Source organism: Lactuca virosa, unplaced genomic scaffold (genome assembly GCF_052849685.1).
Source record: "Lactuca virosa cultivar CGN04683 unplaced genomic scaffold, Lactuca_virosa_CGN04683_v6 scaffold_172, whole genome shotgun sequence".
Classification (NCBI taxonomy): Eukaryota; Viridiplantae; Streptophyta; class Magnoliopsida; order Asterales; family Asteraceae; genus Lactuca; species Lactuca virosa.
The window spans coordinates 1-24,224 of record NW_027629970.1 but is presented as its reverse complement, the minus strand read 5'-3'; the positions used below and the strand labels follow the sequence as shown (position 1 = coordinate 24,224).

Sequence of the window (24,224 nt, the reverse complement as noted above, 5' to 3'; positions counted from 1 at the left end):
TTACTCTTCCTTGATTACTCGGATGGTATTGGATTAATTAATTTATGCGAGTCGTTATAACCATGCATAATAATGACTAGTTTGTCTGTCTTGGCATCCTAATGTACGCTGGGATTGATCTTAAGATTTTGTCACCCTAGACTGGCCGAGTCTAACTGTAGCGAACAGCTGAGGTGTGGGGGAGTCACCCCCGTATAGATCTATACACAAATTCTCGCTCTCCTTCCAAGAGACTTTGATTATAACTACAGACTACGAACGACCCTTAGAGGTGTTGCCCGTTATTACTCACCTAATCCAAACAACATTGATTACTATTGATTAACGACCTGAATTTGTTTACTTTGATTACACATAAGCCTAACAAACGAGGAGAGGAGGAATACAAGTCTTGCTACTTTCGTGATTTATTTTAGGTTGTTGGGTATACGAAGGACACGTTGGCCCATTTCGCATTTGATTCACTTGGACCTTACTAGCAATGCTAATGGGCCACTAAGGTCCAATAGCACTTAAAAGCCATTGAGGGTCCATTTAATATGAAATTGGGTCATAGAAGGCCCAATAACATTTATTATTATTAACCCTTGGGCCCAAAAATCATGTTAATGGATCACAAAGGCCCAACAAGCATGATTGGAACTTTCAAGCCCGAAGTTTTGAATGTTTACTTGTTTTAGGTATTGTATAATTGTTGGAAGGTTGGATTGAACGATTGTTGTTTTTGTATCGACTCGAGACCGATCGATTTGTTTGTAACGACATTTGGATTTCTACGTATATTCCTCTTTCAATTTTTGTAAGTCGTAGTTTAGTGTTTTTGACTCAATATTCTAAAAATAAAATAATTGACTTAAGAATATTGGTTTGACCTTTTCAGCCTTTCTTTAATAAAAATGACAATTTTAGTCCCTTATATAAAAAAAAGACATTTTTGCCCTTAAACCATTTTCTTGACACATTTGACCCATAGACTTGTTCAAGTGACATTTTTAGCTCAAAACTTATTCTTTGGCAGTTTCAGCCCTTCCAGAAAAGTGTTTGTCGGTTAAAGCCCAAACTTTTTGCAATTTTTACAATTTTGGCCCAAAATCCAAAAACTTTACATTTTTGATCCTTTTTGGAAAAGAAAAGCATTTTAACCCCTGAATTGGTTTTGTTCACACTTTTTACCTCCAGTCTTGTGAAATTTACCATTCAGTCCCTTGAAACTGTAGTTTTTCGCAAATTTTGACCCACTGGGCCGAAAAGCCCAAGATTTGGCCCATTAAGCCATAAATTTCATTTCTAACCTTTAAAAGAGTATGATATTCATAAAAACACTTATTTTTACTGTTTAAACTCTTTTAATCCTTGAGAAAACCGTGAGTGACAAGTTTTAACCCAACTTTTGTTTATTTGACAAAATAAGCCCAAAAATGGGTTTTATGTTGAAATGTGTTTATCAAAATCTTAGAGGGTAATGTTCTTGACTTGTTTTAGTGTAATATAACTTAGATCATGTTTGTTTTCCTTCTTAAGGCATAGATCTCGATATTTCTTCCCTTTTTGGTTACATATTTACCACAAAACACATAAAATCACACATACATGCATAAAATCATACATAGCATACACATACACATAGATCTACACATTTTACTTGTATTCTCCCCCATAAAACTTGTGAAAACCGAAAAGAGAGGGGTATGAACTCACCTTGAGTTTGTGGGTTCGGTTTTGAAGAAGAATGGAAGAAGTTTGATGCTATTCTCAGCCTAGGAAGCTTTCTTGGAGGATCTTTGGCTTAGATGTGTTCTTAGATGATGACTCTTAGGGAGAATCCTACTTGAAAGCTCTTAAATCTCGAAGTTTTTGGAAGAATAAGTGAGAGTGTTCTTTGAGAGTGTTTGAGTGAATTGTGTGTGTGTGTCTTTCCTTTTGTGTTCTCGACCGAAGAAGAAAAAAGAGAGGAGAAGAGAGATTGTGAAGTGATAGGTGCTTGGAAGTATGAGATAGTTGCATGGATATCCCATGTATAATTGTGAGGTGGCATGTAGAAAAGTCAACTCTTCTTTCCCATGTGTTGTGGTTAGGCCGAGAGATGGAGAAGAAAGAAAAGAAATTAGGCCTTTTTGTGCTTAAGCCCATATTATGGCCCAATTAGATGACTTTTGGTCCAATTGGTCTTTGGAGAGGGTTCTCGGCTCAAGATAAATCAAGGATGAGTTTTATGGCCCATTAGGGCTAATTAGATTTGTTATGGCCCAATAAGGCCCATTAAAAATAACCTAGTTCATTTTAGGCTTATAAGGCCCAAAATATTAAGTTTTCATTTATATGGGTCCAATTAGGGCCCATTTAAGAGTTCTAAGTCCAAAATAGTCAAATTGGAAGCTTATTGGTCCATTAGGCCCAATAAGAAAATCCTAGTCCAAAATGGACTTAAACCGGGATTTCTAGGGTTTCCAATTCTTTGACTATTTGCAGTGCTTGTATAAAGTGTTTGATGGAAGTTTTGTTGTTATTGGATAAGCATCATACATGCTTTCATATTTTTTTGTTCACAAATGTTATCATTGTTGTTGTTACAAGGTGTCAAAATTCCTAGTTGTGACATCATCCCCCCGTTAGAGGGAATTTCGTCCCGAAATTTTTTTGAAAGCTAGATTTGAGAATGCGAGAATAGCTGAGGGTACTTCTACTTCATTTGGTCTTCACGTTCCCATGTGAACTCTGGTCCGCGTCTTGCGTTCCATCGAACTTTCACAATCGGAATGCGACTTTGTTTAGTATGCTTCACCTCCCTATCCATGATTTCGACTGGTTCCTCGATGAACAGGAGATTATCGTTGATTTCAACTTCTTCAAGTGGAATGACGAGGGTTTCGTCGGATAAACACTTTTTCAAATTGGAAACATGGAACACGGGGTGTACACTGCTGAGCTCAGGGGGTAGCTGCAGTCTATAAGCCACTGGACCGATTCGGGCAAGAATCTCGAAGGGTCCAATGTATCGAGGGTTTAGTTTTCCCCGTTTCCCAAAACGAATCACCCCTTTCTAGGGAGAGACTTTTAATAACACCCTATCCCCGACTCTAAATTCCAAGGGCTTTCGCCGCTTATCGGCGTAGCTCTTTTGTCTGTCTCGTGATGATTGCAGTCGGGCCCTGATCTGAATTATCTTCTCGGTCATCTCGCGTATGATTTCTGGTCCCGTTAATGCATTATCTGGCCTTTGCCCTCTTTCTAGCTGGGTGTCTCCTACCTCAGCCCAACACAACGGTGATCTACATTTACGCCCGTACAATGCCTCGAAAGGAGCGACTTTGATGCTTGAATGATAACTATTATTGTACGAGAATTCGATCAAAGGCAAGTGGATATCCCACGACTTTCCAAAGTCTATCACACATGCGAGAAGCATATCTTCTAGCGTTTGAATGGTTCGCTCGCTTTGACCATCCGTTTGTGGGTGGTAGGCAGTGCTCATGTCAAGTTGTGTTCCCATAGCTTTTTGAAGCGATTGCCAAAAGCGTGAAGTAAACCTACTATCTCTATCTGAGATGATAGATATGGGCACTCCGTGGAGTCTCACGATTTCCTTGATATAAATCCTTGTCAGGCGCTCCATTTTGTATGATTCTTTTATTGGCAGGAAATGAGCGGATTTTGTTAATCTGTCAACTATTACCCATATGGTATCCAAACCATCAGTCGACTTGGGTAGTTTGGTCACAAAATCCAAGGTAATCCTTTCCCATTTCCACTCGGGAATTACTGGTTGCTGTAGTAATCCCGAGGGCTTTTGATATTCCACCTTTACTTTAGCACATGTGAGGCACTTGCTAACGTAAGTGGCAATCCCTGCCTTCATGTTAGGCCACCAATAATGTTGCTTAACATCCAAGTACATTTTATCTGAACCCGGATGGATGGAGTATCGCGTCTTGTGGGCTTCATTCACGACTACTTCTCTGAATCCCCCAAGTTTAGGGACCCAAATGTGGTTCATGAAATAATATGCTCCGTCTTCCTTCACTTCGAAATTCTTCTCCATTCCGCGTAACGCTTCGCTTGTTTTGTTTTCTGCCTTCATGGCATCCGACTGGGTTGCTCTGATTTGAGAGGTCAGGTGGGATTGGATGGTTATGGAGAGAGTCTTCAAACGACGATTCGAGTAATCCTTCCGACTCAAGGCATCAGCTACTACGTTAGCTTTACCTGGGTGGTACTTGATTTCGCACTCATAATCGTTCAGCAATTAACCCATCTTCGTTGCCTCATGTTCAACTCCTTTTGATTTAAAATGTGCTGGAGACTCTTGTGATCGGTGAAGATGGTGCACTTGGTACCATAAAGGTAGTGCCTCCAAATCTTCAGGGCGAAGACCACAGCTCCTAATTCCAGATCATGGGTGGTATAATTCACCTCATGTGTCTTTAGTTGTCGGGACGCATAAGCTATCACCTTTCCACGATGCATGAGCACACAGCCTAAACCCTGATTCGACGCATCACAGTAAACTACAAAGTCTTCTGTTCCTTCCGGTAGTGATAGTACCGGCGCACTGCAGAGTGCTTGCTTCAGAGTTCGGAATGCAGCTTCTTGCTTGTCTGTCCATTCGAATGGTACGCCCTTTTGTGTAATCAAGGTAAGTGGCTTGGCTATTTTAGAGAAGTTCTGAATGAATCTCCTGTAGTAGCCTGCGAGACCTAAGAGTTGACGAATTTCGGTGGGTGTTGTTGGGATCGCCCATCCTTCGATGGCTTTGACTTTGGAAGAATCCACATGTATCCCTTCCTGACTAACAACATGACCCAAAAAGTTCACACTACGGAGCCAAAACTCGCACTTAGAGAGTTTTGCGTATAACTTTTCGGTTCGCAGGGTTTCTAGGATTTGTCGGAGATGTCGGCCGTGTTCTTCTTCGCTTCGTGAATAGACGAGGATATCGTCGATGAAAACGATGACAAAGTTATCGAGGAATGGTCGGCAAATTCGATTCATTAGGTCCATGAATGCGGCAGGGGAATTCGTTAGACCGAAGGGCATTACGACAAATTCATAATGTCCATAACGAGTTCGGAAGGCGGTTTTGGGGATATCCTCCTCCCGGACTTTGAGTTGGTGGTATCCGGATCGCAGATCTATCTTAGAGAAGTAACTTGCTCCTTGGAGCTGGTCAAATAGATCATCGATTCGCGGAAGCGGATATCTGTTTTTGATAGTAAGCTTATTAAGTTCCCTATAGTCAATACACATCCTGAAGGTACCGTCTTTCTTCTTAACAAAGAGAATTGGAGCTCCCCAAGGTGAGAAACTGGGTCGGATGAATCCTTTGTCTAAAAGTTCGCTGAGTTGACTGGACAACTCTTGCATCTCCGCAGGAGCCAATCTGTAGGTTGATTTGGCGATGGGAGTAGCTCCTGGAACTAGATCAATTCGGAACTCGACTTGTCTTTCTAGGGGTATCCCCGGAAGATCCTCTGGAAAGACATCCGGTAAATCGCAAGCCACAGGGATGTTTCGAATATTGATCTCTTCTTTGGACTTATCTACTATATGAGCTAGAAACGTCAAGTCCTTCTTTCGTAGATACTTCTGTGCCTTAATGCACGAGATAAGACGAAGGTTCGTGCTGGGTTTGTCTCCGTATATAACTAGGGTTTCGTGATTTGGGAGATGAAGGCGAACGGCCTTCTCGTGACACATAATTTCAGCATGGTGGGGGCTTAACCAGTCCATGCCAATAATCACATCAAAACTCCTAATGGAAACAGGCATTAAGTTTATTTGAAAGACGTGATGATTTAAGGCCAGGGTACATTCGATGTAGATTTCCCCAGTGGATTCTGTTTTCCCATTAGCCATTTCCACCGTAAAGGTTTCATTAAGCTTCTGGGGTTGTTGTTTTAACAAACGCTTGAATTTATTACTCACAAAACTTCGTTCTGCTCCGGTATCAAATAGGATGCATGCATAAGTGTGGTTTAGGAGAAACGTACCGGTAACAACAGCGGGATCCTGAACCGCTTCTCCCTGACCCATAGCTAGCACCCTTCCTGTTCCTCCATTCCCAGGGTTGTTGATGTTGGGGCGGTTTCGATGGATATGCCCAGTCTTTCCACATTCATAGCAGGTGGGGCTTGATCCTGCATTATTGTCGTTGTTGTGGGTGTTGTTGTTGTTGTTGTTTCCTTGTTGTTGGTTATGGGGAGGATATGTCCTACAATACCTTGCCGTGTGACCCTTCCGATTGCAACTGGTGCAATGCATCTCCCTGCATTCACCATTATGATGGAGACTGCACTTGTTGCACTTTGGGAGATTCCCAGAATACTGCCTAGGGGCACTTGGGTTAGCTGAGACTGGAGCATGTGGTGTGGAGGGTACTTGGGTGGTTGCAGCGTTGACTGTCACTGTTTGTTGCTTCTTTGACGACTCTGAGCCTTGTCGCCCTTTTCTCTTGTTGTTCTTTCCCTTCTTGTTGTCACTCTCCTTCTTTCCTTCAGTTTCCGCTGGCTTCTCGCCCTTCTTGTTGTTGCGGTCGTATAGTTTCTTGGCCAAACTCTTGGCAGTGTCAAGGTTTCAGGATTTGCAGCAATTACATTTCCTTGAATTGGGGAGGTTAATCCCCAGATGAATCGTTCGATTTTCTTTCCCTCTAACGTAATCATGCCAGGGCACAACAATGATAGCTCGCTAAACCTTGATATGTATGCATATATATCAGCATTTCGGATGGTGAGATTCCACAGCTCTTGCTCCATTTTCTGAATTTCGCCTCGTGGGCAATACTCAGCCATCAGCATTTCTTTCAACTCCGTCCACGGCATAGCGTTGGCTACGGGGAGAGTCATGGCCTCTACATGTCCATTCCACCAGGTGAGAGCCTGGTCAACAAATGTGCATGCGGCAAACTTCACTTTCACCTCATCGGGGCATTCACATATCTCAAATACTGATTCCACCTTTTCCATCCATCTCTTTAGGGTTATCATTCCACCCGTGCCATTAAAGGTTCGTGGCTTGGCGTTGGTGAAGTCCTTGTAGGAGCATGTCTTGGTAGGTCCTTGATTTATTCCGTTGTTCGAGCTTCCAGCCCCTTGTCCATTGACTCCACCATTGTTCCCTTGGTGGATTTGCGCCATGGCCACAGTAACCGCAGCAGACATAGCTGCTTGGAATGCAGATGAGTTGACTTCGGGTGTGGTTGATCCAGGGTTTCCACGGGTTGGTCGTTGGGGCATCTTTCTGTCATTGAACGGAAAGATATTCAGTGCCTATGATTCTTGTGAGTTTGTGGTCCTATAAACTAGGTGTATTGCATGTACTTAAGTGGTTTCACTAATCAGCATACAATCATGGATACATAACACATAGCAGATCAGAACATCATAATAAAACACAATAAAATCTTTCATTAATAATATTCGTACTTTGATATATGAAAATTTGCTCGTAAGAGCATACATAAGTGGTGCAAGTTCGGCAGCGTAACGGCTCTATGAGTAGTGTAATCACTTAAACATAGAGTCGATGGTACATAGCATAGATCATGTAAGCATAATACTAAAGATAGGTATGACTAGTCCTAACATTCTAAGGAGCGCTCGCCAGCGGTAGTAAGGTCATATACCGAAGTGTTGTGCCAACAACTGGGCCATCTCAGTCATTTCTCCAATGACTTCATCTCTTTCCTGCCCAGCTTGCACCGCTCATGCTTCCATGTCGAATAGCTGTTGCCGCAGAGCAGCAATCTCAACTTTCGGAGTGCGATTTTCTCTCGCGGGATTCCTTGGTGGGGCGGGGTGGTCCTGCTGCATCTCGATGATGGGTGGTGTGGCAGAATCCTTGCCTGAGTCTTGTTCTTCATCCATGTCGTCGTCGGTACCATCAAACTCGTAATTTGTGTCCGTGTACTCGTCGGGTCCTACACCGTGTGCTCCTCCCTGATCTCCCTCAGGCTCATCCTCGATCATTCCGTGGGCTACTAGGACCTGATGAAACTGAATACCCTGGTGCTCTCCTTCCATGGTGACTGAGAGGAGGTATATGAATAAACTATTATTACTCCTAATATGTTTTAGTTATTAGGTAATTTGAGTTGATGTTCTTTTCTTGGTAACAAAGGGGTACGTTTTTAGGTTTACTGACCATCGAGGTTTTCCCGGAGCATGTGATAGTTGTACCTTGGAGAAAATGTAGTTGATCATGCTACATTCACCCCTTACTACAACCATGAACAGTCCCGACTTAACCGAGATGTCGGTGTTATCTTATTTGATTTGGTATTATGTTCTTTTTCCTATATCACACAAGTAAAGATATTTTATCGTTGTGTTTTATTTGTTTTGTTCATAGTTGTTTTAGTCCCTTTTTGGTTTATAGTTGCATATCAATGTGTGGTTAGATATGCCAGTTCACTATAAACAGAGCTCTGATACCAACCTCTCACACCCCCGAAACCAAACGGCGGAAACGTCCGAGGGCTCGCGTGACTTAAATTGATTATCATCACAATGAATATACATGAATCGTAACATAAACATCACCATGCATCAATATATTACAACTGGTATTGTTCACATCCAGTACATTGTTTTAAATATTACACATCCATAACATAAATCGTTTAAGAGTTTTCAAAACATAACATCCTAACATACTTGATATTACCCTTCAGCTTACCTGTTACCTGAGAATACAAGTTATTTTGAAAAACGTCAACATATGAAATGTTGGTGAGTTCATAAGCAGGGTTGTGATAAAATGATTTGTGTAGTTTGTAAAACCCAGAAAATCCGATATTTTCTGTAAAGACAATTGTTTACCAAAGTGTGAAGATCCATAAGTTGATGCATGAATGATTTCAAAACGTGTATAAAAGGGAGTTTTGTATTATAGTTATAGAAAATACAAGCGAGTGGTGTTGATTTCCTCGAAAAACCCGATGTTTTCCGAATACATAAATATAATTGTTTTTCAAATTGCTATACCGCCACAGCGCATGATTTTGATTACTCTTCCTTGATTACTCGGATGGTATTGGATTAATTAATTTATGTGAGTCGTTATAACCATGCATAATAATGACTAGTTCGTCTGTCTTGGCATCCTAATGTACGCTGGGATTGATCTTAAGATTTTGTCACCCTAGACTGGCCGAGTCTAACTGTAGCGAACAGCTGAGGTGTGGGGGAGTCACCCCCGTATAGATCTATACACAAATTCCCGCTCTCCTTCCAGGAGACTTTGATTATAACTACAGACTACGAACGACCCTTAGAGGTGTTGCCTGTTATTACTCACCTAATCCAAACAACATTGATTACTATTGATTAACGACCTGAATTGTTTACTTTGATTACACATAAGCCTAACAAACGAGGAGAAGAGGAATACAAGTCCTGCTACTTTCGTGAGTTATTTTAGGCTGTTGGGTATACGAAGGACACGTTGGCCCATTTCGCATTTGATTCACTTGGACCTTACTAGCAATGCTAATGGGCCACTAAGGCCCAATAGCACTTAAAAGCCATTGAGAGTCCATTTAATATGAAATTGGGTCATAGAAGGCCCAATAACATTTATTATTATTAACCCTTGGGCCTAAAAATCATGTTAATGGATCACAAAGGCCCAACATGCATGATTGGAACTTTCAAGCCCGAAGTTTTGAATGTTTACTTGTTTTAGGTATTGTATAATTGTTGGAAGGTTCGAATTAACGATTGTTGTTTTTGTATCGACTCGAGACCGGTCGATTTGTTTGTAACGACATTTGGATTTATACGTATATTCCTCTTTCAATTTTTGTAAGTCGTAGTTTAGTGTTTTTGACTCAATATTCTAAAAATAAAATAATTGACTTAAGAATATTGGTTTGACCTTTTCAGCCTTTCTTTAATAAAAATGACAATTTTAGTCCCTTATATAAAAAAAAAGACATTTTTGCCCTTAAACCATTTTCTTGACACATTTGACCCATAGACTTGTTCAAGTGATATTTTTAGCCCAAAACTTATTCTTTGGCAGTTTCAGCCCTTCCAGAAAAGTGTTTGTCGGTTAAAGCCCAAACTTTTTGCAATTTTTACAATTTTGGCCCAAAATCCAAAAACTTTACATTTTTGATCCTTTTTGGAAAAGAAAAGCATTTTAACCCCTGAATTGGTTTTGTTTACACTTTTTACCTCCATTCTTGTGAAATTTACCATTCAGTCCCTTGAAAATGTGGTTTTTCGCAAATTTTGACCCATTGGGCCGAAAAGCCTAAGATTTGTCACATTAAGCCAAAAATTTCATTTCTAACCTTTAAAAGAGTATGATATTCATAAAAACACTTATTTTTACTGTTTAGACTCTTTTAATCCTTGAGAAAACCGTGAGTGACAAGTTTAACCCAACTTTTGTTTATTTGACAAAATAAGTCCAAAAATGGGTTTTATGTTGAAATGTGTTTATCAAAATCTTAGAGGGTAATGTTCTTGACTTTTTTTAGTGTAATATAACTTAGATCATGTTTATTTTCCTTCTTAAGGCATAGATCTCGAGATTTCTTCCCTTTTTGGTTACATATTTACCACAAAACACATAAAATCACACATACATGCATAAAATCATACATAACATACACATACACTTAGATCTACACATTTTACTTGTATTCTCCCCCATAAAACTTGTGAAAACCGAAAAGAGAGGGGTATGAACTCACCTTGAGTTTGTGGGTTCGGTTTTGAAGAAGAATGGAAGAAGTTTGATGCTATTCTCGGCCTAGGAAGCTTTCTTGGATGATCTTTGGCTTAGATGTGTTCTTAGATGATGACTCTTAGGGAGAATCCTACTTGAAAGCTCTTAAATCTCGAAATTTTTGGAAGAAGAATTGAGAGTGTTTGAGTGAATTGTGTGTGTGTGTGTCTTTCCCTTTGTGTTCTCGGTCGAAGAAGAAAAGAGAGAGAGGAGAAGAGAGAGTGTGAAGTAATAGGTGCTTGGAAGTATAGGATAGTTGCATGGATATCCCATGTATAATTGTGAGGTGGTATGTAGAAAAGTCAACTCTTTTTTCCCATGTGTTGTGGTTGGGCCGAGAGATGGAGAAGAAAGAAAAGAAATTGGGCTTTTTTGTGCTTAAGCCCATATTATGGCCCAATTAGATGACTTTTGGTCCAATTGGTCTTTGGAGAGGGTTCTCGGCTCAAGATAAATCAAGGATGAGTTTTATGGCCCATTAGGGCTAATTAGATTTGTTATGGCCCAATAAGGCCCATTAAAGATAACCTAGTTCATTTTAGGCTTATAAGGCCCAAAATATTAAGTTTTCATGTATATGGGTCCAATTAGGGCCCAATTTAAGAGTTCTAAGTCCAAAATAGTCAAATTGGAAGCTTATTGGTCCATTAGGCCCAATAAGAAAATCCTAGTCCAAAATGGACTTAAACCGGGATTTCTAGGGTTTCCAATTCTTTGTTGACTATTTGCAGTGCTTGTATAAAGTGTTTGATGGAAGTTTTGTTGTTATTGAATAAGCATCATACATGCTTTCATATTTTTTTGTTCACAAATGTTATCATTGTTGTTGTTACAAGGTGTCAAAATTCCTAGTTGTGACAAAAACCATGCATCCACTATTTATACTAGAGAGGCATTCATTAAAGTACAAAAGGAGATCAAAAAAGCATTCACTTTATGTTTCCAAAAGACATCCTTAATTGTGAATGAAACTCAAGAATGCACAATAGTTTACAAGAACCACAAAACTGGAGAAAGGCCCCATTTCAAGGTTTAAAATTATTTAACATTATATTTATTTTCTATTTCTATTTTTTAAAATTTTTATTATAAATGAAAATTGATAAAATAAGAATAATATTGCAGGTGTTTTTTAATGAAGGAGATATGACCATACAATGTTCATGTAAGCATTTTCAGTTTTATGGAATTCTTTGTTGTCATTGTTTTAGAGTTCTCTTAGACAATGACATTTTCAAAATACCGGAAAAATACATTCTTGATCGATGGAGAAAAAACATTGTGGATGTTTCTTATCAAAAGATATTGCATAGATGGGGAGTGGGCAACACTGAAACTTCAAATCTTTTGCATGAGGCGTCATATTTGTATGAGAAAGGTGTCGATTCGGTGGCTCATGATCTTGGGAAATTACAAGAACTGGTACAAAGTTTGAAGACATTAAGCATTGAGTGTGAAAAGAATGTTGTGACTAAACCAAATACAAATCCAATAAGAGAAATTGTTGAAAATGTTGTTGGACTCCACATTCCAAATGAAATTGACATTGAGGCACCTAACGGGATAAGAACTAGAGGTTCCGGAAAGAGAAAAAGAATGCAAAGCTCTGCAGAAAAAGCAATTGCAAAATCTCTTAAGGTTAAACGAAAATGCACAGGATGTAATGAATTTGTCAATCATGATAAAAGAAACTGCCCCATCAATCCATCCAAATTTCTTATGCCTTTGAAAAAACATCAGTATAAAACTTTATATTATGATTTTCTTATGTAAACTTATGGTAAATCTTTGCAGATATTTGTTTAATCATACAATTTTAGTTTCATATATTTGAATGTGTTACAATGTTTGATTATTATGCTATCAAAATGATGTTTCTGTTACAAAAGGACAATTATGCCCTTCAATGAAAATATATAATGTTTTCTTATCAAAAACAAAATCTGAAAAAAAAAGCTTTGTATAATAAAATAAAAGGTTTAACATGTGTGTTGTGATGTATAACCTATAGATAGATAAAATTTTGGAACTTCATTTTTAAGGATTTAATGTAGGAGCAATATGTCCAAACTTGAAATTTTTATACCTTTATGTTGTAAAAAAAGATCATTATCCAATATAAAAATACAATGCAGTTGCAAAATGGAACAAAATGCCCTTAATACAAGTATTGTACTCATTCACTATCAAACGGACAAAAAAAATATACAAAATAAACAAAAATGAATAAAAAAGTGATGCAGGGGCAAAATGGAGGAAATTACACTTTTTAAAGGTAATCTATTAATTTGATTTCAAAAGGACAAAAAAAAATACAAAATAAACAAAAATGAATAAAAATGGACCAAAATGACCTTAATACAAGTATTGTACTCATTCACTGTCAAACAGACAAAAAAAATATTACAAAATAAACAAAAATGAATAAAAAAGTGATGCAGGGGCAAAATGGAGGAAATTACACTTTTTAAAGGTAATCTATTAATTTGATATCAAAAGGACAAAAAAAATACAAAATAAAAAATGAATAAAAATAAATTGAAAAAAATTAAAAAACCTAAATATTCGAATATCATAAATTTCTGATTAAAAAAAAGGGCAAATTTTCTTAATTTCACTTATTTTATTAATTTTATATTAAATTGATGATTTGGTCCTTTTATAATACTACATTGCTTATTTCACTTTTAAAAGGATTTACGCAAAATATAAAAGATTAGTGCAGGAGAAAAATGGACAAAAAAGCCCTTCTTCCGAATAATAATATATTCATCAATACAAATAATTTTAAAATACTATATTTTAATAAATTAATTAATAAAATTATTAATAAGAAAAATATATATGGTTAGTTATAATATAAACATTGTCATTGTAATTAGAATATAATATAACAATTGAAGGATACCAAAATATATTTATTACTGATTATATTTCCAACATTATACATTGCATTGAATATATAGATAGTATGATGCAAATTGCAAAATATAACCGCCATTATTAGAGATAACATAAAAAGAGTCATTGAAAATAAGATAATATCTTCTATTTGAAAGATTCTAATGATTATCTAATATAAAGTAAAAGTATTATCTAAGCCTCCATAACCGCCAATATCAGAAACAATAAATGTGATTGACAACCCAAAACAATATTTAAAAACTACAATTATTTCTTTTGATTACAATTACTTCTTATATATCCAACAGCCCCACATCTTCTTCCGTTATAAAAAAAAACTAAAGAGTTATAAGATTTGCATTCGATGGATTTTAATGGTGAAAACTAGATTTCCGAGATTCATCAAAGTATATACTTCCAGAAGAGCTGTATGGTATGGTTCTTTTTCTTTATATCATATGATATTTATGTTTATCTAATTTTTATTCTTATTTAATCAGGAACTGAAAACAAATGTTACTTCTCAATGAAAATCTATCATGGAGGACATTTTTCCAACAATCCAAACATGTCTTACGAAGGAGGTATTATTGACTATGTTGACTTTTGCAACATAAACAATTTCTCTATTCAGATCTTCCAGAAAATAATCTCCTCTTTAGGTTACGAATTCCACAACACATTCTGCTACTCGTTGGTTACTTATGCTCCTTTAGATGTTGGGTTAAACAAACTTCAATATGTTCTTGATATTTCTGATTTTGTGGAAAAGGTGAAAAATGATGGGTTGTTTTGTGTTCAAGAAATTTATATTGAACATTTTGTTAAAACTGTTTCGATCTACTTCCCAAATACTTTGAACATGGCAACCAACAGTTATCTGTGTACTCTTCTGTACAAGTTGGTTGTTTAAAATCCAAATCTGAATGTATGGGAAGCTAGAATCAACATGTTTGACAACTTCAAGATATGGATCGATGTGCACAAACTTCATGAAGCTTTAGAGTACACAAAGCACCAAGTGAAGCTTTTCAAGAATTAGAAGGAAACAAGGAAGTCGATGACACAAACAGGGGAAAATGTGGGTTTTGGGTTTTTGAATCTAGATGGTAGTTGTATGCAGAAAAATGATGTGTTATGATTTTAGAATGTAAGAACTTTATGTAATTTGATTATGTTTGCTACTTTCTAAGATGTTTATAAACAAGGCATGTGTCATATGTTTATTTAATATATCTTTTTAGAAAATTAAGTATTACTTTGTTTATATATTAAATGTTTGAATAATCGAAATTTAACCAAATGTAATGCACCTTTTTAATAAAGAATGAAAACAAATTACCTGCATTAGGGTCAACATGGACAAAATTTTCCTTTATGTCAAAATGGACAAAATTGACTTTTATGCAAAATAGACAATGTACTTTTGAACCAGGAAAAAATCATCAATCTTAATTGATATATTAAGTGTTTGATTACTTGTATTTTAACCAAGAATAATACACCATTTCACTCGGTGGAATAAAATTTAAATAAAAACAATTTATATGTATTAGGGTCAAAATGGACCAAATTGCCCTTTATGTTAAAATCGACCAAATTGTCCTTTATGTCAAAATGCAAAAAAAAGAATTGTTATCCAAAGATGTTTTATTTTTAATTCTTTCTAACTTCAAAGTTGTGTAACTTGCATCTAATCATACTTTTTATGTTGATCCATTTTAAATGACCTAAAGGGCAATTTGGTCCATTTTTTCACATAGTTAATTTTCTTTTCCATTTTTTTCTAATACCAAGTGAAATGCACCTTTTTGGTCAAGAATGAAAAAAATTCACCAACATCAGGGTCAAAAGTGGACAAAAATGTCCTTTATGTCAAAATGTACAAAATTGACTCTAATGTGAAAATGCAAAATAGACAATGTACTTTTGAACCAGGAAGAAATCATCAATTTTGATTGATATATTAAGTGTTTGATTAATTGTATTTTAACCAAGGGTAATACACCATTCCAATCGTTGGAATAAGTTCTGAATGAAAACAATTTGGGATAATGTCATAAAAAGCCTTAAGTTTGGCAGAAAATGTCGGTTTTACCCTTCGGCAGATTTTTGGTTCGTTTATACCGCAAACTTGTCATTTTTTTGTCGGTTTTGCCTTTGTCACCTGCAATATCAGGTTTCCAGGTTACCATGAATTATTTTTTGCGAAAAAACCCTTAAGTTTACAAATATTTTGCAAAAAAACCCTTAAGATTATAAGCATATAAAATATAAATATATATTCAAAATTTGATAAAACTACATAGTTTTCTACTGAAACATATTTTTAGCTTTATGTACGGTAAATTTTATATTGGTTCGATATAAAGTTTTTATATTTAAGTTTTAAGAAGGTTACCTAGTTTTATCAAAATTTGAATATATTTCTTAATTAATACATCAACTTTTCAAAACAAAATTAAAAAACATCTGTTAGTTAATAATTAATTATGCTAAAATAGTTAAACATATGAATAATATGGCATCAAGTACATTCAATTAATTTTTTTAAAAGGTAAATAAAAATATTTTATATGTTTAAAAGGTTTGTATTTCATAAATAATAACGTATCATATTTTTTTTATATGTTTAAATACATAATAATATTATCATATTTTTATATTAAAATATCATAAACATTTTAAACATCAAAAATAAATATAAACCTTTTAAACATATAAAATATAAATATATTTGTCTAATTTATTATATAAATATATTTATCTTTATAAAAAAAATATGATAGTTTATTATTTCTGAAATACAAACCTTTTAAACATATAAGATATTTTTATTTTTCGTTTAAAAAAATTAATTGAATGGTACTAATGTCATATTATTCATATGTTTAATTATTTTAGCATAGTTCATTATTAGCTAACAGACGTTTTTTAATGTTGCTTTGAAAAGTTTAAGTATTAATTAATAAATATATTCAAATTTTGATAAAATTAGGTAACTTTTTAAAATTTAAATATAAAGACTTTATATCGAACCAATATAAAATTTACCATAAATAAAGCTAAAAATATGTTTCAGTAGGAAACTATGTAGTTTTATCAAATTTTGAATATATATTTATATTTTATATGTTTATAATCTTAAGGGTTTTTTTGCAAAATATTTGTAAACTTAAGGGTTTTTTCGCAAAAAATAATTCATGGTAACCTGGAAACCTGCTATTGCAGGTGACAAGGGCAAAACTGACAAAAAAAATGACAAGTTTGCGGTATAAACGAACCAAAAATCTGCCGAAGGGTAAAACCGGCATTTTCTACCAAACTTAAGGCTTTTTATGACATTATCCCAAACAATTTCTATGCATCATTGTCAAAATGGACCAAATTGCCCTTCATGTTACAATGGACCACAAAGTCCTTTATGTCAAAATGCCAAAAAAGAAATGTTATTCAAAAACACTTCACTAATTACAAAAACACTTCACTAATTAAAACATAGACTTCTATTCATGTCTTACATTTGATGACTAAAACAACTTACAAATTTAAAGGAAAACTAAATAAAAGTAAACAACAAAACATATTAATACTCTTGAAAACATAATATTGTTTCATGGACCAAAAGCTGCTAGACGAGATCCTATTTTAAATATACCATCTAGATATAATTTACGCCTATCATCATGAGACATCCTTTGATATTGACCAATTAGATTTTCTACTTCAGGCTTCATTATGTTCACCTCACTCAACAAAATTTTCAAACAATACCTCCTCCTCAGCTTCCTAATTTGATGTAATTGATCAGCACCTTCCTTTTTAAATCCACATTCCCATTGTGCTAACGGACCACCTTTATAAGTTTTCATGTGCCTCATAAAAAATATGCCACAATCATTCAAGTTACCCATTGTTTTCCATGTCATGTACCGATGGAAAAAATCAATTTCATATTGAACCGAAAACGCCATATTATGATTAATTTCAAGAAGATACCTCTCAAACATATACTTCTGCAACAATAAAAAAATAATATCAGAAATAAAATATTACTAAGATTATATCAAAGTCAAAATAACATACCAAATTATAAATAAGATGTGGATATGCTTCATCACAACTACTGTACAACAGGTTGTCCAAAATCACAGCTTTTCGGTTCTTAAAATCATAAACAAACACAAAATAGTGATTGTTTGAACATGCAGGAAAAAACACCTATATATAAAAAAAAATTCATTAAGATAATTTAAACTTTTATATAAAATAAACATATCGTATTAAAACCTTACCATATCAAATCCTTTTAAACATCTTCTATCTTCCGATACACCCAAACACTGAAGGACATTCTCTTTGAAATTTTTATACTCTTTCTTCACTTTTAGTTCCTTTGATGTGCATATATCCAGGATTCTACTTATACAAAAAAAATCAAACCCATATTGAAACAAATAATAAAATTAAAAAAACTAAAAATTTACCAAAACACATGTCTTGAAGAAGAAACATGACGGAGTATCTTTATTTCTAGCTCTCTCATCATAGTTTAGAACATCAACAAAACAATCAATTGTTCCATAAAATAGATGTTCATGCGGATATAAGCTCTCAAACATATGACGTTCTCCACGTTGACCAGATATGCTAAGAAATAAGTTATCCCTACAAAATTAAAATGATAATATTAATATATGTTAAATTAATAATTACCTATCTTCACAAAAAAACCCATTACATTGGATCTTCAACTAAACTGAATACCAGTTAGATATTATGTTCTCTTCCTTTGTCAAAGTAGTATCAATAGGAACCGCCCAAATCACATAAGGAGACCTCCTTACTGGAGGTAACATTTGATCTCTTTTTGGCCTTGATTTAGATTGCAATTGATTTTGATTTCTTTTACTCAAACAACTTGTAACATGCAAATTTTTACCCCTTACATTAACCGGAGAATCAACAAACCCTTTAAATATTGATCTCTCTTGCATTTTATGACCTGAACTTAAACAAGGCTTTTTTGGAGTATATAACTCAGACTCTATTCCTAAAACAAAGGATAGTATATCTTCATTCAACAATCTTTTTCCAATTTCATTACCTACAATACAAAAAATAAAAATAGATTTAGAATTTGATGTTCTTTTGCATTATCATAAAATGAAGACAAAACTGCATTTATGGTCCCTGTGGTTATCCAAAAAGTGTGGATAAGGTCCAAAATATTTTCAACTTGCACCATTAGTCCAAAAGCTGAAACTTTTTATGGTTTTAATCCCTGAATATTTTAAAATTAGTTAGAAAGACTATTTTGCCCTTCCATTTTTTATGTATTTCAGTAATTCAGTACTTGAAAAAAAAAGCAAAAAGAAATATTATCAGCACCCCTACCACCCCCACCTCTTACGTCGATAACCCTACCCCTCTCTTACTAATTTAATTCACAATCATACACTGATACACATACATAAACTATGAACACAATGGAGTTCTGGGAAAATATTATGCATATTCAACACATATAAGCACATATAATGAAGTTTTGGAAAAACTGATGCAGATTAAACACATATATGTGCACACACACCTCTCTCTCTCTTGCGTCTCTCGTTCTCTCTTCCTGATTCAACAAACACACACACGCACACATACTGATAAACCAGATTGAGAACATTGATAGGCCAACACCTCCCTCTATTACTCTCTTTCTTGAGTTTCTCATTCCAGCAAAGGATTTTCACAGTCGGAGCTACGTTTTCATTTGGTGAACCTCCAAGAGCGAAGTGACCATCAATGTATGTGTGTAGTTGTTCAGATCCGAGATTTTAGGGTTTTTAGATGTTCGGGTGGTGTCAATTTCCGTGTTAATCAGAGTATGTATGTGCCGAAGGTCTGATTTTCAAACACTTGTTCAACACCATTATTTCCATATCTCAATTTCTTGAAGGCCCAATCGTCAGATTCTGATTCAATTTCTTGAAGGTGCAACATGCTGATTCTGATTCTTTATAGTGACTCAAGTTCACCACCGGAAGGTGTTGTAGATATGGGTTTTAACTCATGGTTGTTCTTGTGTGTGATGAACCCAATAGAGAAAGGGAGGGGTGGGGTTTACGAATTGGGAGGGTGGGTTAGGATGATTTAGAAGATTGACCCCATTTTTCATGAGAATCGCTCTTTAGGGGAATTTCATTTGAGATGAAAAACCGCTCCAGTTCTAGGGAATCATTTCAATGATGGTGGTGGGTTAAGGTTTTTTAAGGTGGATCTAAAATTATGTTACCTGGTGTTTTTGTCATTGAAGGGATGAAGAAGACGATGAGAGAAAGAGGTTTTTGCAAGTGAAGAGAGAGAGAGAGAGAGATAGAGAGAGAGAGAGAGAGAGAGGTTACCGGTGGAGAGGGATGGATGGGGTAGGATTTATTTAATTATTTTTTTTAAACATTTAAATACTAAAATTAATAAAGAAAATAGAAAAAACAAATCAAAAGGGTAAAAGAGTCATTTCAAATTGTTCAGGGACCAAATCCACGAAAAGTTTGTGATTTTGGACCAGTGGTGCAAGTTGGAAACTTTTTGGACTCCATCTACAATTTTTTGCTAACCACAGGGACCAAATTTGCAGTTTAGTCTAAAATGAATAATTCATAAATATAGAAAACAATTACCCTGATGATTGAAAGAGTCATCCTCAAAACTAATTTTCCTTCTTATTGAGCCTGAACTTGAAACATTATCAACATCACTATGATGGAATTTAGAAAAAACTGAAACAATCTCTTGTAATTTCAATTTATACAATTGAAAATTTTTATGACTTCCATGCTTTTGCAATGCCATTTCAACTTTCTTATTCAAATCATAAACAACCCACTGAATATCCGACTCACAATCCTGAAAATTTTTAAAAAATAAATAAAATAAAAATTAATCCGAAATTTAAGAAAATATACAAATAAAAAATGAATCTTACATATATCGATCCACTTTCAAAATCTTCATTACAATTTGCAACAACACCATAACCGAAACCACCATTTTCCAATTCCTTGCTTTCTCTAAACTTAAGTTGATCTGATGTCCAGAAATTAATTACAGGAAATCTTCTGAAAAATGGCATTTGCTGACATTGAATCCTGTCAACATATAGCAACTACAAAAAACATCTTTAGTTAGAAAATATAATGATATGAATATTATTTATTATATAAAGAAATCAAAAAATTTAAAAGAATATACCGTTAGAAATTCACATGGTCCATTAAAAAATGTTTTAATTTCATTTCTGCTCCATACCACTTTCTCTTCCTTCAAACAATTCAAAACATATGCACACCAATCTATTTTATCCAACTTAGATGATTGAGACAAGTAAGGAAGAACTTTGAAATTACAAGCTCCTTGTTTGTTACATGATCCGAAACATGTACACACCAGAATTATGAAATTCACAATGAAAACCATATCTGCTTCACTTCGCTCTATTATCTTCATCAACAAATCAGAAGGAGCTACTAATGACAATGGCTTCTTAAATTGGTCTTTCCAAATTTCAAACTAATCATCATTGCCTCGAACACCTAAACAACTTATTTGCTCATAACCCAATGGCAAACCTAGAACCCTATTCACATCTTCTCTTGTTACCGGAATATTTCCACCTTCACTCTTAATAACCATCTCCTCATGATCAAAAGAATCCACAACAAAATAACATAATTTCGTTGGAATACTTTGAGTCTTCATATCAAGCAATGACCCAAAACCAATTCTTCTTACACAATCTTTTTGAATATCATTCATAGATTTCACAGCCCCATAAATAGAATTAACAGAAACACGAGCATACAAAGCTTTCACATTACCAGCTTTACCATCTTTTTTTTTCTTTTTTATCAGATTTTCCTACAAACTTCTTAAAACTTCTTATACTCGAATCTTCATAATCTGAATCACTAGAAAAAGAATTACAGCCTACAAAACATATCCAAATATTACATTAACAATTAGATTAACAATTAGATTAAAACTGCAAGAAGGTATTCAATCAGTTTGTATTTAATTTGAAATACCTTAGTTTCTTTAAATTTACTTCATAATAAAAATCAAACTTTAATAGGGTGTTTTAATGCAATAAAACAACATCCTTATATTAATTGAATGTGGAATTAAAGAATATATTGATGCATACATACCTTCATTAATTTTTTTGCCCTTGCCTACTTCATCATCAATTCTGCGTTCCTTAAGCTTCAAAGAATTGCTAGAATGAATCTCAATTGCCTTATTCTCATCTGATACAATAAAAACGATTGTATTATCTACTGAATTAACGACAACTCACAAAACAACTACCTTCATTGACTTTTTCCATGTTTCTAAGAACATCAACACTTGAAACACCGCCATTTTCGGGATCTTTCTTAATCTTCAATGATTTACCGGAATGTATCTCAATTGGATTCTTCAAATCTGGAACAAAATAACATGAACTACATGAATCGATAAAACTAATAATTAAAGTTCTGAATGCTTGATGAATATGGATAAACATATGAACCTCCATCAAATTTTTGTTTCTGTATGAAATCTTCAACCGCATAATCTTCATCATCTTCAATTTCAATCGGATTATCAGCACAGTTCAAATTCAAATTCATGTTTCGTTCTAATTCCTTTTGCAATCGGTTCTTTTTTTTTCCTTTTCGAATTAAACCTTTTTTTATTTGAACGAGCATCCAATATGGCTTTAAACGCAAACATCGAATAAAAACCGAAACTGCAATCGGTCAATTCTAATTTGAGTCAACCGAATGTCTATACATTAAAAACTAAATTGGTCCACTACGTACAGTAAGAAGTTACCAACTGAATTAAAATTTCAAATTTGATTATCCACAATAACTAATAAATACATTCAAAAAATATATATTTACAAGTATACCCTTTAAATATTAGAAAATAATATAAATTACAAAATACATGTGTCAAAAATTGAATGGTTCTCGCATTTTCGCATAATATATATATTTTCGCATATATATATATATATATATATATATATATAATTAAATTGTCTTTTTTAATAAGAACCCTAAAAATCAACCTGCGTCTTATTTTTTTAGTCGATATCCCCACTAAAAAAAAAGTAAGACGCCAAGGGGAAATACAGAGACGTGGAAACGGAAATAAGATTCTTGAAACTCATCTTCTTCTGCACTTCCTTTTCTCTTCCTGACAAAAATGGTAAACATGGTAAATATTTTTCACAACCGTCATGCCTTAACTAGAAATGCAGTAAATTTACAGTTCCTTGACTAAACAAGTGGTCTGGCTTTCTCCACAGAAGTCCAAAAGTCTTCCAGCAACACCCATCACCATCGATCACATTATCTTCTATCTTCTTAATCTGCTTATGATGATCATCCAGATTCATCTCATCAAAATTTCTTCGCAATCATTTTAACTTTTCTTAACAAAGATTTGATTTTTATCAGGATCCTTCAATCATACCTTTAATGGCGTCTTCTTCAACTTCATCCATTCACAAGATCTTTAAGTATGATGTATTTTTGAGTTTCAGGGGCGAAGACACTCGTACGAACTTCGTTGACCATCTTTATCATGCTCTTAAGCAAAAAAGCATTCATACTTACAAGGACGACGAAGAAATCAAAAAAGGGGAAAACATTAGTGATGAGCTCATCGGATCCATTGAAAACTCCAAATTCTACATCATTGTTTTCTCCAAAAGATATGCCTCTTCATCTTGGTGCTTGAATGAACTTGTTAAGATAATGGAGTGTCAGAAGTCGAACGAGCATACCGCTTACCCCGTTTTCTATGATGTGGAACCACGGGAAGTCCGCAAACAAGAGGGGGCAGTGGCAGACGCCTTTTACGACCTTCAAAATAAAGAGGCTGCTGGAATATGGAGAGAGGCTCTCAAAGAAGCAGCGGATCTGGCTGGGTGGGAGTTGAAGAACACTGCTGACGGGTAATTCCTTCATTAGATCTCTGCAATATTTTGAATATTTTAGATCTACTGCATAATCTGGAGTCCTGGATATAAATGGCTCGTATATGGCATCTTAGATTGTCAAATTTTAATACGTAATTTTTCATATGTTAATTATAGATCTGAAAGTGACTGGTGATATGGGATTTTGAGTAAGCTAACTGAATCTTCTTTAAAATGCAGGCATGAAGCTAAATTCATCCGAAAAATAGTTGAGGTGCTTTCACTAGAGTTACGTTCCATTAGTTTCAACATTGATGAAAAGCTAGTAGGAATGGAGACCCGGATCGAAAATCTTATACCATCTTTAGGAATTGGCTGTGACGATGTCCGTATGATCGGGATCAAGGGCATGGGAGGTGGTGGAAAGACAACTTTAGCAAGAGCTGCTTTTGATCACATATCCTTTCAGTTTGAAGGTACAAGCTTCGTTGAAAATGTGAGGGAAAAGGCTTCTTTCTCCGGTTTAAATTCTTTGCAAAAGCAAGTCCTTTCAGATGTCTTCAATGAAGACATGAGAGTAAGTAGTGTTTTTGATGGGAAACGCATGATGAAGAGGAGG

The 24,224-nt window shown here is 34.8% G+C and overlaps 1 pseudogene; it reads left to right on the top strand.

Moving 5' to 3' along the window:
* Positions 1 to 23,162: 23,162 nt before the first annotated feature.
* Positions 23,163 to 24,182, top strand: LOC145142198 (toll/interleukin-1 receptor-like protein pseudogene; annotated as a pseudogene).
* The last annotated feature ends 42 nt before the right edge of the window (positions 24,183 to 24,224 follow it).